The sequence below is a fragment of the Pimephales promelas genome, chromosome 16 (genome assembly GCF_988280905.1).
Source record: "Pimephales promelas chromosome 16, fPimPro1.hap1.1, whole genome shotgun sequence".
NCBI lineage: Eukaryota > Metazoa > Chordata > Actinopteri > Cypriniformes > Leuciscidae > Pimephales > Pimephales promelas.
The window spans coordinates 22,017,036-22,035,876 of NC_142784.1; the positions used below are offsets into that span (position 1 = coordinate 22,017,036).

The following is an 18,841-nucleotide window of genomic DNA, read 5'->3' on the forward strand; positions in this document are numbered from 1 at the left end:
CTTCACTACAACTACTGGTATCCTCTACAATTAAATCTGTGTTCATTTAATCATTTTTGATCATATGTATTAATGCCTTTAATACAATTTTAATTTATGTGATATAAAATGTTGTTGCTGGACTCCAGAGTTGTGGAATGAAGTTGGAAATGCTGTCCTTACAACTTTGACCAAGCAGTTGGACTGTAATCATGCAGGAAAAGACCAAAATACGCTCTCTTGCAGCCTTTAGTTATGGAGTATATCAGTTTAGTTAAAAAAACATGCATTTATTAGCATTTATTGACCTGACTGTGCAGAACATCAAAAAATATGGATGGAATGACATTTGCACATTTTTGGCAACACACAAGCAATGGTCTAAGTTCACTTGCTGTGAAGTTATTTTTGTTGAGTTTCTTAAACATCTACAATAACACAAAATAATATGATTAATTTTCCTCCTCCTGCAATTCCATTCAACACAATGTTCTTCTCTTAGAATGGTAAGGTCTAAAATTCTGATTGTAGAATAAAAGCCTGTATTTTCTGATGATTTTCCCTTCTTCAGTGGCAGGAATTTGCATTTTTGTTCAAAATTCCCTCTAGATTTAGCAAGCCACCAATTAAGGTTTCTGTCCACAAAATGAGCAATAGCATAAATGGCAGTAAGCTTTAAATTTCACCAGAAACCTCAGGAATCTTTTTTACATTTTTTTATAGAAAATGAAATGCAGCATTTTTCCTTGCTGAGTTTTTTCACCTGACACCAGTTGCCAGTTCTGCATAAATTAAATTAATTCTGATTCATTCTATTCTGATTTTAGAAATGCACTTCTGCCATCTATTCATGTTAACTTCATTTCAAGTGAGAGTATCCAATCATAGGAGGATTACAGAAATAAAGTGGGTTTCCGGTGGTCATGTGACCTCAACATGGCAGCCACCATGAATGGACCCTCCATTTAAATTAAAACAGCTATACTGATAGAGTAGGCCTATTCATCTTATGTAAGTGTACATCATCTTAAAGATATTTTGCACAAGTAGCTACTGTGTGTTTCTTTATGTAAAACCCCTTTAATGAGGAAAGATTACTGAGTGCAACCTTAATAAGTCAGAAAATAATGTGGACGTGAATATGAACCTATAAAAAGCATTTGCTCACAGCTTGAGTCCCAAAAACAAGAATAAAACAACGTCTGTGGAAATGTTGAAGACATTACGCAGGAGTCTGAAATGTATCAAAGTGAAGTAAGATTTAATAGGAGCCTGAAAACAGTTATCCAGTCCTGCTCACAGAGGTGCACAGTCATTTGCTCTTTAGAAGAACCGTGAAACGCCTGTCAGAGACAGATAGCGTCATTGGACAGTGTGCTTTACACCCTTCTGACTCAGAGCGTGGCATTGGTGTGGAGGCCTGACATTCATGTTCGGTCATAAGTGGGCGTCACTTCTGGTCTTTGACGTTAGTGTTTGATTGGTCAGCTGTTGCTCTTGGCGTCACTGCGCTGCCAGCTGATCGGGAGGAGAAGCCGGTATGAGGGGAGTTGAAGCGGAGGCTCAGGACGCAGCGATATGTGGGCAAGATTGTGAAATTTAGGACGGTAGACAAATGGTGTCGTGTTGAAGTTGAGTAATTACATTGTTAATGGTTTCTATAGCACTCTTGTTGTCTGAGTGGGTTAGAATTCGATATTTTAGCCGAGTCGGGCTTTAGCTCTTTGATTCAGGAGTGATTTGAGATTAAGGTGTGGCTTTCAGCAAAGGGGCGAAATGAGCTATTTAAACTGTTTCAGAATTTGCATGTATTTCTTGGATTTTTAGCCTTGGTTTACAGTTAGGGTAAGGCATTACAGTGGGCGAGAGAGCCTGGAAATGGGATCAGGACATGACCCTGGTCGATTCGAACTTGGGTTCCCAGTGAACCAACCGCTTTTAAATGTCGCTACCTTTGTACCCCAGTTGAATCATAAGGATTTCGCGAGAAGTTGATGCGCGTGTCACTGGTGAGCTATTTAAATCCTGGAAGCATTCGTTTACTGAACGGCGTCTAATCGTTCAATGACCGTTGCAACATTCTCTATATAACTTTTCGGAAGTATGTGAAACCACTTCAGAACGAATGGAATCTGTTACATTCCATTGGAGGAGATCGCGAGAGCGCTCGGTTCAGAGTTGAGCCGTACAGGGCGTGAGCTCTCCGCTAGTAGACCGTATGAGGGGAAAACCATTGTGAAATTAAAGGATGTTGAGCGGATATTGGTATCTAGTAGCCTAATATGTTATATCTGGAAGTCGAACAGTTTACCAGCCTGACATTCGAATCGATCGACGACAGAGATCGAGAATTCTACCAGTTGAAGTAGGTAGGTGTTAAACATTCCTCATTCAGAAGTTTTCGTTCAGAAGGTGTTTGTCGAAAAACTCAATTCTGCACCGATATTGATTTGACTCTAACGTTATTTATTGTCAACTCCAGTAAATCTACATATGTCAGAGAAGGCGCTGAAAATTAACACACTATTAACCTCCTGAGACCCTGCGTGCACATACGGGGACATCACATTTTTGGTTCTGTGCAGCATAATACTTAATTCTGTGTGACTGGAACATGTTTTTCACAAACGAGGACACTTACACTGCCATCTGGTGGCGTCAGAAGAGAAAAAAAATTAACATAAATAATTTAAAGATGGCAGAGAAAACAGGTCACATGTCACGCAGCCACTCCAGACCAAAACTTCCACAAGGTAAACAATCTAATAACATTTCATTGTTGATTCTTGTTAAGTTATGCATAATAGGGTTGTATGTTTGAAACGGCATGCACATTTGACAAACTTTTGTAAAAATAAAGATTTACCAAGCTGCTAAAGTTGATGTCCCCATATGTGGACATTGGGACTAAGCTTCGTTGAAACTTGCAAAAAAAATGAAAATTTGTAGTTGCATTGAGCTTCGTGGCAGGCTCACACACTCGAGCGCACACACACACACACGCTCAACGGGGCGGGGCTTCACTCACGATCGCGCATGCACACATACACACACTTGCTCACTCGCACACACACACACACACGCGCGCACTCTCTCTCTCTCGCTCGCTCACTCACTCGCTATCGCTTACACACACATCACTCACTCGCGATCGCGCGCACACACACACACATACGCTCTCTCTTGCTCGATCTCCACCGTGGTGGAGCTCTGAAAATCAAAAAATCCCCTGAAAAAGATGGGCTGATTTTTAGAATTGCGCATCCAATGGTGCACCTCTCCTGGGCACGAATAAAGCCCATGGAGGGTTCAGGGGCAACAGTTACACAGTCTTTCACACCGGTTAAGTGTGATCCACTGTTCCCACAGATAAAAAGAAGATTTCTAGTTTGGAGAAGCAGAAATTTTGGAGCATTGCAAAAAAGAAATCAAATTTTCAATTTGTTTTGGATATGTTTTTTTATGTGGATATTATATATTATTATGGATATTATATTTCATTATTATATTTATTTTGTTTTTCCATATCAATTTTCAGAAGTTATGCATGCAAGAGTAACAATGAAAAATGTTCAGGCACAATGCTCATGCTGTAAAAAAAAATAGATTTGCACTTTTTTACACAATGGGGTATTGATTGTTTTCTGTGCATACAGACAATTTTTTGTTTTTTGTTTTTTCCAAAAGTGCTTCATGTTCAAATATAATATCTGGTTATATTTCTTGCTCCCTCCTAACCCCAAAAAGCTAAGAAATCTAAAAGCACACCAAACCAAAACTCAGGTCTCAAGTAGTTAAGATAGACCCACTGTCCTTGCATGAGGACATCATTTTATGCAAAAACTACTTCCTGTACAAAAACAAATTTTAGTTATTATACTTATTAGGTCCTACTTGTCCCAAATAGCAAGAAAAATTATAAAATGCACACCAGGCAAACTCTCGGGTCTCAGGAGGTTAAGACGAACTAACGTATAGGTACTGATATAAGGGCGTTGATCTGCTTTCACGAAGGCTATAATATTTTAAACTCGTAAGCATATTTCTTTCGTGATTTTTATGTTTAATTTCCTTGTTTTTCTTAGTTGTATAATATATGCTTCTTTTTTAACTTACGTCAATGGCATTGAATAGGCCTTAAGGGATAGTTAACCTAAATTAATATTTAGTAATTGTTATAGGCTACTCCCCGTCATGTTTTAAACCCGTATGACCCGTATACTATAGCTATATATTCAAAAGGTTTTATTTTCATTGAATGTAAAAAGAAGGAATCTAAGTAAATGATGATCGAGACTGTCAGACCCTCAAATATTGCCTAATGCCTCCTTTTATGTTTTACTGAAGGAAAAACAGTAGTGTAAGTAAAGGGCAGATTTTTAATTTTAAGAAAGAACTGTCACTTTAAGATAGTCTGATGCACGGTGTTTTTATTCTACGTCCCTTTAAAGATGAATAGCAGGTCACAGGAGCAACATGATATTGTGCTATACGACAAATGACGAATATCAAAATATTAGTTTGTGTAGTTGGATATTAGGCTAGTACATAAAACATGGATTTGGTCATGAAAGAACGCCTATCCTATTGATTCCTGCGAGGCGAGAGCATGGCAAATTCCTCAAGACCCCACCCTTTACGATGCGATATATACAACGAGTTTTGTCCTCTTTCCTTCTAGCTTAGGCCTACTTGTTTAATTTGTCTGCTTTCTCTCACTTTTCTCTTTTCACACACAGCCTAACATTTGGAGTGAAGACCTCGGTTTAATACCAGTGCCAACGCTATGTCATTAAATGGATTTCTTCTTACGTCTGAAATGACGTCCTCCTGTTGAAGGTAAGTTATGAAATATGACTTCTGGTGACAAGTGGTGAGGGTGATGTGTCAGAACTGATAGCAACTTATAGCTAGCAAATCATCTCTTCAGCTTCTATAATGTTATTTAATTAATTGATAAAATCTAACAGATTCAGATGTTCAGAATCATTCAGGCCATTATATATCAAATGAGTGACTAAGTATTTTCCAAATCAGTTCAGTCATATCACCAGATGATTCTTCTTTTGCACTTTTTGAATTTGTGGATGTGATTAAGCAAATGTTGCCAGACATCCTTAACTCATGTTTACGCAACTGCTTTAATGGGTTTCATTGCTCCAGTAATTGTTTCAAGTAAAATGCAACATTTTAAGCTATGACCTACCATTTTATCTCTGTACTACTCTTGCCAGAATTATGCTAATGATTAAAGTTGTTGAGTTGAAGCCGTTTTTCATTTATTAATCGTCTTTAATCTACACCACATACTTAACTGAATGCAGACGTATTTAGAAAAATGTCTAAGAATGTCTTTGGCTTTTTAATGTTAGGTAATAAGAATATTGTTTCCTTGTTTTTGTTGCTATTGAGCTAAGAGTTGATTTTTAGATCTTATTGATAAGCAAGAAATTGTCACATGACTGAACATGATCTTTGCATTTCTGCATCCGGTTTTTCATACATTATTTGAACTACATTTAAACTTTGGCATTGAAATTTTAAAATGTATTTTTTTATAAATCTGTGTAAATTTGCGAAAAATTAAATGCCATACCCTGAATGAAAGTCAGTATGCATGAATAAAATAAAGGGCTGTAAAATGATGTACTACATGTCAGTCGTAAATGCACCTTTAAATAAGCAAGTTCAGACTGAAGTAGCTCATTAAAGAAGCAGCACAGTGCAGTTTATGGAAAAAATGGGACATCTGTTTTCCTGCCCTGGGTAATCTCCACCCGTAGGAAAGTTGGACATCTCGACTCTATGCGTGAAAGTCTAATTTTCTTGCTATCTTTTAAATTCAATGAATTTAGTAAGAGCGACTCTTATTTCCTGATTCCAGTGTCTCAGCATCTAAAGGCGGTGGCTTTTTCTTTTCTTTTTTTCCAGGGAAATGTTTGTTTAGTGAATCCATTGTATGACCTTGCATTTGCGTTCGCTACTACATTAGTTTATTCTTCACCCATGCGTGGTTGGAAAGATACCAGAATATATCAGTGGAGTTGAAGTCACAGGATGTTTGATTGCTATTCAAGGTCTCTGCTGTTCAAATACTTTTTGTTTAGTTTTTGTCATTTATTGGCTTTACTGTGAGGCCTTTATTAAAACATTGAAATTTTCTATGTTCATATTTTACTTTAAGCTTTGCCCGAGTAGATCGGTGCGGGTGAATGGACTAAAGCATGGAGCTCAGACATCTGCATGCGTGGACAGATGAGGAGAAATGTCATAGACTCATAGCATGGAGACTTTTGGAGCCACACCCTTAGCGTTACACATTTTCGCTGTTTCTGCTGGACTCTTTGGTAAATGGTAAATGGACTGCATTTATATAGCGCCTTCATAGACCTAATGGCCACCAAAGCGCTTTACATATTGCCTCACATTCACCCATTCATACACTCATTCACACACCGACGGCGGTGTCAGCCATGCAAGGCGCCAGCCAGCTCGTCGGGAGCAGCTGGGGTTAGGTGTCTTGCTCATGGACACCTCGACACTTGGCCAGGTGGAACCGAGGATTGAACCACCAACCTTTCGGTTCGTAGACAACCCACATGAACCACTGAGCCACTGCCGCCCACTGGCCAGGGACCCCCACCGCCGTACCCCCTCCTGCCCGACTTTGACATTTTGATTTTTTTTTTACACTCTCATTTGTGGAGTTTTAAGTGGTTTTTCTTGGCATACATTCCTCCATTGCCTCCGTAATTGGTGTGGTATCGTGCCGCACAGACTGTGTGTGGGTTTTTTTTTTTTTTTTTTTGCAGATGAAGCTCGGCTGTGACAGTGATTTGCCTGTTTGGCAGGTGGCTTTGGTTGTCTTGAGTGTGGGAGGGGAGGATCTCAGAAGAAGGTCTGCTGTTGTCTCAAGGACAGTGGAGCTTCCCGTCTGTGCAGTCCTGTGGGACCAAATGCTGGCCGCTTGGGCGGTTTGTGCCATGAGGTCTCAGGAAGTGAGCCTCCAGAGCTTCTGTCCACATTTTCACCCACAGTAACACATTACGCAGTTAACTTCCTAGCAATAGCGCTTCATTGTCTTAGTAAGGAGATGATTCGGCACTGTCTGTGACTTCTAGAGTGAGTTAACCTTTGCGGGACCTGTATAATCTCCCTTTGATTAAATGGGCTGCAGGCTTTGTGCTCCACACCACCATGTAAGTGACCCACTTTGGGGTTTTGTGCTATTGTTCTTCATTGAATTTCTGTCCTCGACATACAAGGCAGCGCATGTACGTCGCAGAGATGTCACAAACTCTAAATAATGAGCTCATTCATTCTATACGAAGAAAATGGGCTTGTTTAAATTCTGTTGACTTCAGTCGTGGACTTTTTCTGTCTCTTTCTCTCTTTTAAGGCAGCCAAGCTAGTTCACCTCAGCAGTACAGACTGTGAGCTGGCCCAGCTCTGTGGGAGGGTGGAGTCAGTCCAGCTCAGCATGTATCAGACAGCATGAAGGGCCTCTGCAGACAGAATGGAATTTATACCATATGTACCAGGCATCCCAAGAATGCATGGCACAGAGACTTGACCAACGGAAAGAACTGTAGAAAACGCAGTGGAAAGGGTGAGAGAGGGTGCAGAAATGAACCTGTTGAGTATAATTTCATTAGTGTTTCCTAAAGAAATATTTAGTCTTTAAGTCAGTGCTGGTGGATTACATTTTTTTATAGTAAAATTAAAGTGATATAATTAAAAACCCTTTGAGCCAGGAAGCATTCAATTTATTTTATAAGGTTACTAAAGATTTCTCAAATAAAAGCTGGTCTTGAAGTATCCTAAAAAATGTCTTATCACGATTTCCACAAACATAATAAGTAGCATGATGCAGTGTAATCCAGGCAGATGAAAAATATGTCCAAACAGAATTAGACTATAGGGAATAACAAAGATTAATAAGTAAAAGATAAATGTATTGCATTATCTATAAAGAATGACAAAATATTCAAATAAAAACATTGAGTTGCAGTAGTAAATAAGTGTTAAAATAAAACAAGATCACATTTGTCCAAGCTACTCTTATGTGAGACTATTGGTATTATTTCTTTCTCAATAGATGAAGTTCCAAGAAGAATAGAATAAATTGAATGTAAAGGAAGACGAGGTGCGCCGTGAGGCCCTTTCATACTAAGAACCTTATCTATGATGATAACCTTATTAGCATTCTCACCAGGGGACAATATCGTTCTGTTTATTATAAACGGGTGCTTGTGATATGTTCATCTGCCACTTTAAACACTTGTGCTCTTAAGGCAGTATGGATTATGATTGGCTGTCAATGTTTTTTTTTTTTTTAGTTATGGTTTGGACTTTGTAAAGTAGAGAACCCCTGTTTCATTAAAGGATTAGTTCACCTCAAAATAAAAATTTCCTAATAATTTACTTACCCCAATGCCATCCAAGATGTTCATGTCTTTCTTTCATCAGTGGAAAGATTAAGTTCTTTTAGCAAAATATAGGGCGGTACTTCTGTCTACGTCCAGCGTGACCTTTCCGACGTGATTACGCAATGCCTGGCGCATCGCAGCACAAGACGAACAATTGTGGTTAAAAGGTATATACTTTTTTTTTTTTTTTTTTTAAATGACTGATCGCTAGATAAAGACCCTATTCCTCAGCTGCTCGTGCAGAGCTTTTTGAAGCTCTTCAAAGCCCTTTGAAACTGCATTGATTTGGACTTGAACAATTTGGTTACTGTTGAAGTCCATTGTGTGGAGAAAAATCCTGAAATGTTTTCCTTAAAAAAAACTTAATTTCTTTTCCACTGAAGAAAGAAAGACATGAACATCGGGGTGAGTAAATTTTCATTTTGACGTGAACTAATCCTTTTACTAGATTGTCTGCTGAAAAGCATAATTGATTTTAACAATTATTGGGACATGTGAATGTCTAGGGAATGGTGACATGTCAAGGTGCATGATCAACTTATTGATAAACTTTTGTGGTTTTGATGCAGCAAGACTACAGAGGCAGACCTCAAACATCTGTGCATTGACTTCCTTTTTGCAGAAATCTATAAAACAGAAAGAGAGAACCTCACACTTATACCTGAACAGGTTTAGACATACAGTGAGGTCTATTGTGAAATATATGAGCACAAGCATGTTGAATAAAACCTAATATTAGATAAATGATTAACTGACATTTAAGATAATATAAATTAATATAAGGAGTGTATATATATATATATATACATACACATTACACACACACACACACGCACATCTATTAATATATTGATTTCTGAAGGATTGTGTTGCATTAAAAACTGGAGTAATGATGCTGAAAATTCAGCTTTGACATCACTGAAATAAATTACATATATATATTTTATATATATATATATTCAGCTGCAATGCTACAGAGTCTTGCCAGATCAGTTGCACTCAGTCAATAAGCAACTAATTTTGGTTGAGTTGTTTGCTGTGTCAGAATAATTGCAGTGTAGATATTTAATTATTTTAATGAAATTGAATTTAATTGAACCAAGAGATTCCTATTCAGTCTGATTTGCCCATGGCACAGTATTAAAAGCATAATTGAGTCAAATCAAAGCTTTTGCTTCCTTTGCTGTATTGGGAGAGGCAGCTGCCACTCTGATCGCTGCTATAACATTGCGAGCAATGATTCAGAGTTCGATGGGCGGGGAGGGGGAGAACAGACCATACTTTGTCATTATAACAACCAACATTATGAAAGAAGTTTCATTTGAGTTATTTGCTTATTCATGGTTTTCCAGCTGCATCAGCTTCCTTTTGCATTTGCTGCTAATACAAAATGCAGTCCAGTGTAACTGCATTGGAGAAGAGCAGGGAGGAGGTATGGACTTGCTAAAGCTATGTACTCATGCACAGTGCACACATGTATACTAGTACTCCTTAAGGCAATGATATACCAGAAAAATGCCTGATTTGTCAGGTTCACAGTACAGGGTTTAAATGGGTCTTTAGCTTTGCCACAAGATGTGTTTTAAAAAATAACGAGAAGAAGCTGAAGCCTTGTTTTTAATCTTGGCCAGATGTTCTGCATTCTTTGGTGCTGCTAACTGCATTTCAGAAGAACGAGCTCAAGAAAGCAAAATTACCTCCAAGTACTTCCCTATTTTTCCTCAAGGCAGTACCCTGATGCATTCATTGCTGTTCATGTATGCATGCATCTATGATTTTTGCGCTGTATAAGTGGGCGCATACCCCCAAACAGCAGTGTAAATGTGTGGTATGCTCATCACACTCTTAAAGGCTCCAACCGCTTCCTCTGGATATGTGTGGGTCCCTGGAGCTCTCGTTTGAGATTTATAGAATCTCAGCCCTGATATTAGCAGGAGATTACATAAATTCCTGAAATGACTTCGCTTCTTCCACATTGCCCCACAGTCATTTCCATTGTATAACCCAGCTGGAATTTCCTCTTTTATATCAAACTGTTTTGCCTGCATGTTTTTCTGTTTGTCAAGTGGCTGGAGGAAGTAGAATAGCAGTTAAGACAAATAAGTGGTGGCTCTCGTTAGCTTCAGAAACCTTTCGCAACTCTCGTCTTAGTTATGGGGAAGCAGTGATGGGGTGCTGGGATGCTAATACACCACACCCCTTTTCCTTTCCTTCTTGGTTCCTCAGAACAATTCATTTGGTCCTCCTGCTAAGCTCAGGCTTTGGCTAGACATTTCAGATTAAGGCTAATGTTACTTTCCTTGAGCCTGTTAAACTTTCTGTGGTCATGACTTGGCTGTGACATGTTTGCATTTAGGTTCATCTGAGCTTTATATAGACATTCATGTGTCTTGCCCTGTACGGCACATGCACTACAGTCCTCAATTCATACATTTTTGTTCTGCAGGGTGAGCACGCCTGAACCAAGACAAAGTCTGGGAGCCAAAAGGAGGAGCAGGATGTATGCGTGACGTCTGTGTCCCGGACGAACCCTTGGTAAGTCTTCCTGTTTACCTCGTCGTCTTTACAAACAAATCAAATCAAAAAGCTCTTCGGGTACAGGTGCGTTTTTCTCTATAACGGTTTGTTACGATTTCTTCCCCTTCCTGGCATCTGCCGTTTTTTATTTTATTCTTTTCATCTGTGCATTTGTGAATGGCATCCATTTCTCAATGTCTTCACTTCTCCATTTCTCACTGTTGCCTGCCCGCCGGTTGACTCATGCTGTGATTCATGGCAGAATTACTGGAGCCGCCTCAGCATTTGAAGCATAGCTGTAGGAACAGTGATTGCCTGGCCTCTTTAGAGGGCCTGATGCAGGCACAGCGATGCCTGATTAAGGACGAAGTCCAGATGCAACTGTACATGCCACTCTGTGCATATGTAAAGGATGGTGAATAATGCACAAGACCTTCGTGACACGGAGGAGAATGGGTAATAGAGCGGAAGGGACAAGCTCAGACTCGGGCATCTGCCCTAAAGTCACATAAAAAAAATCTTTGGACACTCTGGATTTTCTCTTTCAGAGTGTCTCAAAAAGTGGCTTAATGTGGCAAACTGGCATCTGTACAATGTGGAGGCATTTGTTTCAAAAGTTCTTTAGCCACCAGTTGTAAAGAAATGGCCACCCCCCCCTCCCCCCACATACAGATGATCTGCTTGCATGTTGTGTCATGTGGCATTTCATAACCAAAATGGATCTCATATCCCTCAGGGATTTAGTGGTTTCCTTCCAGAGATTCTTACTGCATTCTGCCAGTTTATGGCTCCAACCTCGCATTTTTCCACAGTAGCAGAAAGACAAGAGACTTTCAACCTCTGGGTGTGGTTCTCTCTCGTGCTCTCATTTCTCATTTTCTGCACTGCATTCCCTCTGAAAGCCCCTGCTTGATGGGACAAGCATGACCGGAATGTAACATCTCTACCATTGGCCATGTCTCTGAGCGGTGAGCTTGCACCTTTTAAAACCGATTTTCCCTAATCTTTATCTCGGCTCGGCTCAACCGTGCTCTTCTTTTGTTCAGATTTACAAAATTTCACTTTAATTAAAAATCCCCCTTTCACCCACCCCATTTGGTCACTTCCCGATTATTAAAATGAAAGCTGAAGGGAATAACTAATGCATTGATCCGTAACTCACAATTAATGCGTGGCTTTGAATGATGTAACGATGCAAGTCAAGTAAGTGAACATATCTGTTTGGACAGAGGGTGTAACAGTGCTTTCTTTGAAAATCTGACCTCTTCCCACTGTCTTCCAGATGTTGGGCAAGCCTGTTAAACCTAAAACCTCTTTGCCAGTTGGATTGAAGCGCAGCTTTGTCTTTCACCTGCTGCTCAAGCTGTTTGGTGTCTCCTGGTGATGTGAGCAAGCTGTCGATCTTGGACAGTGTCACTAAACAGCTGATGCAACAGTTTAGGAGCAATAGAAGTGGAGGTAAAAAGTGTTTTTAACACCACCCAGACTCCCATCTTGAGCCATCTTTGGGCTATTGATTAATGGTTCATTTGAAATAGTTTCTTGGAGGTAAGAAGAGCTTTAGGGAGGAAAATGTGAGCAGGCACATACTTTACCATTTCCCTTTGCCTTGTGGAGCAGCCTGACTGTAATTGTTTGGGAAGCTTCCACAACTTTACAATAAATCACTTCTTGGGAACATTGTGTTCTATGCGACAGGATTCGTAGGCATTGTGTGTTTGTATATGTCGGTGAGTCAGGGTATGTGTGTGAGAGAGACAGCAAGAGTCCGGTGCTGACCACTTGTTAGCCTGTGGCTCTCTGAAGCGTCTTGACCATCTTGTTCAGGCATCAAACACCATGCAACGGACTAGTGAATTTTTTTTCGTTTCTTCTGAGAGTGGGTTGAAGAGAAGTCTCTGGCTTTTCCATAACCACGTTACAACTTTTGAGAGCACATATAGTGTGATACTGGACAGTGGTGTGTGGTTGTTTTTAAGTCTTGTAACCAAAGCTATCAGCCCTCCCTGCCTGCAGTGTCCTGGACATAGAAGGATCTTATCTCCGCCTTTAGACAAAGGACGATTCAACCGCTCTGGTGTCTGATAACAACAAGCTAAAGACTCCACAGAAGGGGGAAGCTGCAACCAAATGTGATTTTCCTTCCCTGAAAACAGCATAGATGCAGTGAGCATTCATTTCCTCTCTGGGTTTGTTCAGACAATGTTTTTTCTTGCATCTGTTGATGCGCAATAAATCTATAGCTTTTTGTTTATCTGATCTTTTTTATATTATTAGTATTGTATCAGTTCATATTGGATATTTTATTTCCTCTACTTTGCATAACATCTTTATAATTTAAAACAATTTTCAATTTAATATTTAATTGATTACTGGGATTTGAAAAGCTAAATACTTTCCAGCAGTAAACAAAGTTGGCAACAGTTAAAAACAAGGCCAAAAGCAGCGAGAGCTTTTACAACCTTTACAATCAGGTGCTGAGGGGAATTGTATGAATAAATGTATGAATGAATTAAGTTATCTGAATGTATCTCTGAAGGGAACTGACTGTCTTCAGAAGTTTTGATGGCATTTTCTTCATCTTACATCTGTGTAATGACTAATAAAGTCATTTTTATAAGTGCAGCGCTGCTTTATGTACAGCGTTTACCAGGCTCTATTTCTGCTCTTCCATAAGTGCTACCTACTGTCAGAGAGTGCATTTACATTTTCATTGAGCTTGTCAGTACTTTGAACATTTTCAGCACATTATAACAATATCTTGATCATTTTGATTACTGTGATCATTTTGGTCACTATAATCGTGATATGAAATTTTCATACCTTGTCATCTCTTGCACAGAATTAGCTCCTACTTCAACTGTGGTGCATGAGAGAATATTCTCAGTCGCTGGACACAGTGTGCACAGGAAGAGGGCTGTTCTTGTGTCACCTGAAAATGTTAACAAACTGGCATGCCTTAGCAGCTGGTTAAATGTTTACTAGAAAAGCAAGCCGACCTTACACTTTAGAATAAGTTGTGTTGTGTCTTAGTTTTGGAAATTGAAGAATGTGATTGTTTACTTTGCTGGATATAGCAAATGGAAAAAAACATGTTAATAAATGGTGATGGTGAAGATAAATGGTGTAGTGTATGACTCGCAATGAAAAATGAAAATATCAATTGACAGCCCTAGTTATTATGATTAAATTCATATTATATGTATGTATTGTATTATTAATAATAATACATATGACAAATTATTTTATTACTTTATTTATTTTGAATGTGATTGTTAGTTTTTGAAATGTTGACTTTTTGTTGTATTCAAACTGCTTTTGTCTGAATACACTCAATTTTACTCGCTCTTTCCTCATATGGTGAACTGTCGCATTCTCTACAGTGTATATAGTGAAAGAGTGAACAAGACAACTGATTTGAACACATGAAATGAATAAAATGCACACGAAATGTCTTAAAATGTGTGTGCAGTTTGAGATCCGTCTTTGTCAGCCACTGTGTTTGTTTCTCCACTAGGCAGCTCAATGAGTATGGGCAGATCATCCGTGCTATTTGGCAAGAGCTGGCATTTCCGAGTCGTGGGTGAGGGAGAGAGTGTGTGTAAAAGAGACGGAGGGAGCAAAGCTGAATGTGTGTGGGAGTGCCAGTCGTTGCTCTGCAAACTGGACCTTTTTCTGTGGTTCAGCGAGGTCAATGGGTTCATAGAGGCCATGCCCGTCCAGCGCTCGTCCTTGAACTGCAGCAAAAGCTCAGAGCTTTACAGCCACCTTTAATGCTGTGCAGATCAATGGGAGAGTGAGGCCCAGAGACAGTCTGTCTGTGAGAGAAAAAACTTAATCAGGAAATGAAACCATACTTCATGAGCTTCCCTAAGAGAAGAATGAATGGCCTGATTTTTGGCTGCATACAGGAGATTCTTTGGTTAAATGAAGCAGGCGTGTTTGGAAATGAAACTAAACCTAAGCCAATTGGATAAAGAGAAACTTTTAATGTGGTGTGAGTGGTTGATGTTCTCCCTGCAGAACAGTTTGAGCATGATCAAACGCACAGGCAGTGGATCTATCTGTGCTCAATTAAAGGCAGGAATTGATCTGAGTGAATGAATCCTGAAGCAGTAGCAGGCCTGCTGTAATACCTCGGAGGCAAAGAGCACATGACTAGCGTTTTCTCTTTCTTGCATGGCTGTGGCAGTGAAAATGGAAGAAATCCAATTGTCAAAATCCCCCCCTTACACACTTACTTTTGACATCTCTCATTGTCATATCCCACGAAGATACTAATGTTAAAGACTGTAAGGATATACCTGTCTTTCTACAGTATTTCTAATGCCAATATGTCTATGTGCTTGTGTACCCTGTAAAGATTGCTGTGCCTTGTGGTGCTGCGGCTGTGCACGTGAATGATCATATGATCATATGACCTTTTTGATAAAAGTGTCTTGGTAATTGATGGTCATTAATATTAATCAAACTACAAATAGAGAAAATAACACTATAAAACAGAGAATGCCCGATGATTATTTAAGCTGCTGAATTATTTATTTTCTTACTGAATAAATCATTTTTATTTAATTTTTTCTTGTTTTACTTGATTAACTGCAGAAATCTTTTCTAAAAAAAGATTTTTTTTAACTATATTTTTAATAATTTAATTATTTTGATTTATAACATTTAAAATAATTTGGATAAATCTTTAAATCAACATTTCATTTAAGAAGGTGTGTTCAATAGCATATTCGGTTTTTGCTTTGGTATCAAAATTGATATCGTGACTCATGAAGCATGACTGAATTTAATCTTATCGACCTAATGATGAATTTTAATGAATGGAAATGTTAAACTGTGACATTTTTTGCTATTATAATAACTAACATTAAACTTAAGTCTTATTGCCCATCTTGATTCATCTCAAACATTCCTTTCCCTACAGATCCTGCCACGCCCTGTTCCCACATTCTGAGGAGAATCGGGAACAGATTCCGGGAAGCCCACTGGCTGACCTGCAGCAGTTCTTCACTGGCAAGCTTTATGTCCTTGTGTACCAACTAAAGCTGCCAGCTGAAGAACTGTTGTGGTTGGCTCTTTCCTGGCACGTCAGCACAGTGAGATGCAGATGTGGAGGTGACAGCGTCAAGGTTCAGGTCTTTAGTTCTTCTAGACAGTTGATGAGGCTGTCTCAACCAATCTTGCTCCAGGCGGATCCCATTTTTGGCCCTCCAGCAGCCTGCTCACGTGAACTGCCTCTGCTTGGCTATTCGTACTTCTCAGGCATAAACAAAAGCTACTGTATGGGGTCCTGACTCAGCCACATTCCTGGGCCGGTGAGGTCCCCTTGCCCTTATTTGGGTGTGGAGCAGGCAGGGAGTGGCCTTCTGTACTCTCAACAGAGCTGACAGAGGTGGCCATCTTGCTCTTCTGCTGTAGAAAATGGTGGTGGCAACCTTGAGTACCACTGAAAGACAGGTTTCAGAGTTCTTATAGATGTTTTTGTGTATTCTGGAGACGTGCCCAGGCTTTGACGTGTTGAAAAGCGCAGAGATCCTGCAGAAAGACTGCAGAGTGTATGTAACTTCCTCTATTCTTTCCGAGGTCATTCTAATGGTGTAAATAGGATGTTTTTGTTTGTGTTTGTGTGTGTTTGTGGACACTATGTACGTATCTGACCTTGGTCACAAGCACAGGTTGACATAGATACACACCCTTGTCACGTCAACTGGCCTTACACAAGCCGTAAACTCCTTAAGGCCAGCTTCTTCAGTACGGAAAACAGGATATGAAAATTTGTCTCTAAATCCTCCAAGCCAGATGAAAACTGAGAAAATTCTGGGCATTTAGCAGAACCAGATGCCACACAGAAAAGTGCTCTGTTTTTTTCCCTCTGAAGTGTACAAGAAATGCCACTCTCTCATCAAGCTCTTATATGTCACATTGTTTTGCACATGTAACCGTACCTATAGTTCTGACCTCCCCCTCCCAAGGGCTTTTTCAGGTCATGGACGAAGATTGCCTACATGATCCGCTCTAGTCCAATGTCAATCTCCGCACAAGTGCATTAAAAGATTGTTGAGGGTCGTCGTCTCATTTGCTCGGCACACGCATAAGAGGCTCGGCCAGCCTGTGTTGCAGGTGCGCTTGTGACAGAACCTCCCGCACTAACCCTCTTTAAAATCAGAGATCAACTACATTTAGATTAGATTACTATAAATATCAAATGAACAGGCTTTCAATATGAACGAAATGTGATTTCAATGATGTGCTGCTCAAGTAAAGAAATAAAATGGCTTTTGGGAAAACATGCCTTGTTTATCTTCACTTGCAATGTGATTTTATATTTTGTCGTGGTTCTTCTCTATGAACGTGAACACGATTTATACATTCTAGCTTTTCTTGAGTCGTGTTTTTGAGAATTTAGCAAGGCTAAGATTTAATTTAGTGTGGTAGGTTAGGGATAATCTTCTTATATTGAAGCCGTGTTACTGCAAGGTTGATGACCTTGTCTTCAAAAAGGTCACGTTCGAGTCTTTGTCCCATCACTTAATACAATGGTACTAATTGATTTAACTGCTAATTGTGAAACAAACCACTCTTAAATCTAAATATAATTTAACTGTTTATTATTTATGACAATGATTTGTCTCTTAAAGCGTTCTTTAAAGGAACCGGGCTGTTGGCAACATCTGTGCCATACTTGACTTGTAAGTAGATGGTGTTACTAGATATGCTGTGTTTTTTTTTGTTTTTTGGCTGTTTGCTCTCATATGAGGGACAAGTAGAAATATTTTTTGTAGAGTGCTTGTGCTGAACTGGAACATTCCTTGAATGTGAGATGGGTCACAGGGCCCTTTTTTTGTTGAATTAGCTCGAGCTTTAAAGGTCCCCGCAAGTGCAAAATAATCCCTAATGCCAAAGGTCAGATACCTCACAGTTACTTTGCACCAGGGTGAGGGGTGCTCGGATCACCCTTTAGGCATCGTCAATGAACTTTTCTCATTTCAGATAATGATCAAACCGAAAAGGTTCATGAAGCCAAAAAGCACATGGGACAATATAGGGATTCATTTATAAAGACTTGTGTATAATGATCCCAAATATGAATGTACAACTGGTTTCCAGAATGTTGAATGATTATATAATGTCTGTTTGCACAAAAAAAAAAAAAAAAAAAAATCCTAAATGCATCCCTTTTTTAAATTGCTGGTCATTTTAAAATCTGGGATATTAGCACAATGCCATTAAAACGTTGTTCATTTGAACATATAATTATATCAATGCATAATGTGATTGCCTAGTTATCTTAACGTTTTTTATAATTGAATCACTGGTCAGTGAGAGGCAAAAAGTTTAATCACTCAGTTGATTGTACATAAGAATGTTTTCACACCAGTTTCTGTCTATAAATCCTGGTTTGTTCCTTACTTTTAACAGAAGTGAAACTCCAAGGAATTTAGGATCAAGCCTGAGTGTACCTGTGTTTTAAAAAATGAAGTTGTTGTTATTAATTTTTTGTCTTATGGTTAGTTTATTTTTGTTGAGGGTAAGCAGTTGCATCTGGAACAACTTGTTGGAATGATTTTAATTCAATTTAAATTGGAATGAACATAGGAATTTTTAAGATTCATTGCTACACCATGTTTTAGACACCACGTTCCACACTCATTCACACCAAATCTGTTCGTAAAACAGACGCCTGTTTGTGTGGACTGATGAAACATTTATCTCCACATGGATTTGGACACAGAGCCGGGAGAACTGATCCACACTTGGTGCAAAGGGGTTTTACAACTAGTCTAAATACCCTTGTCTGCAGGGTTAAAGCTGCTTAACCAGATTACCTTGAGTTCCAGGCAAGCAGGAGATCATTCACCTGACGAAACATCCGTGTCGCAACACTGTTCCAGGATCCCGCAATCCTGCCT

The 18,841-nt window shown here is 39.3% G+C and overlaps 1 long non-coding RNA gene across 2 annotated transcripts; it reads left to right on the forward strand.

Annotated features, from left to right (window-relative positions):
- Positions 1 to 1,473: 1,473 nt before the first annotated feature.
- Positions 1,474 to 17,220, forward strand: LOC120478459 (uncharacterized). Of its 2 annotated transcripts, none has more exons than XR_016146877.1 (5): positions 1,474 to 2,348; positions 4,719 to 4,818; positions 7,379 to 7,588; positions 10,855 to 10,943; positions 15,856 to 17,220. It is a non-coding gene; the product is annotated as an uncharacterized LOC120478459 (long non-coding RNA). The 2 variants fall into 2 exon arrangements; XR_005622723.2 differs by lacking the exon at positions 15,856 to 17,220 and adding an exon at positions 12,208 to 15,849.
- Positions 17,221 to 18,841: the final 1,621 nt, after the last annotated feature.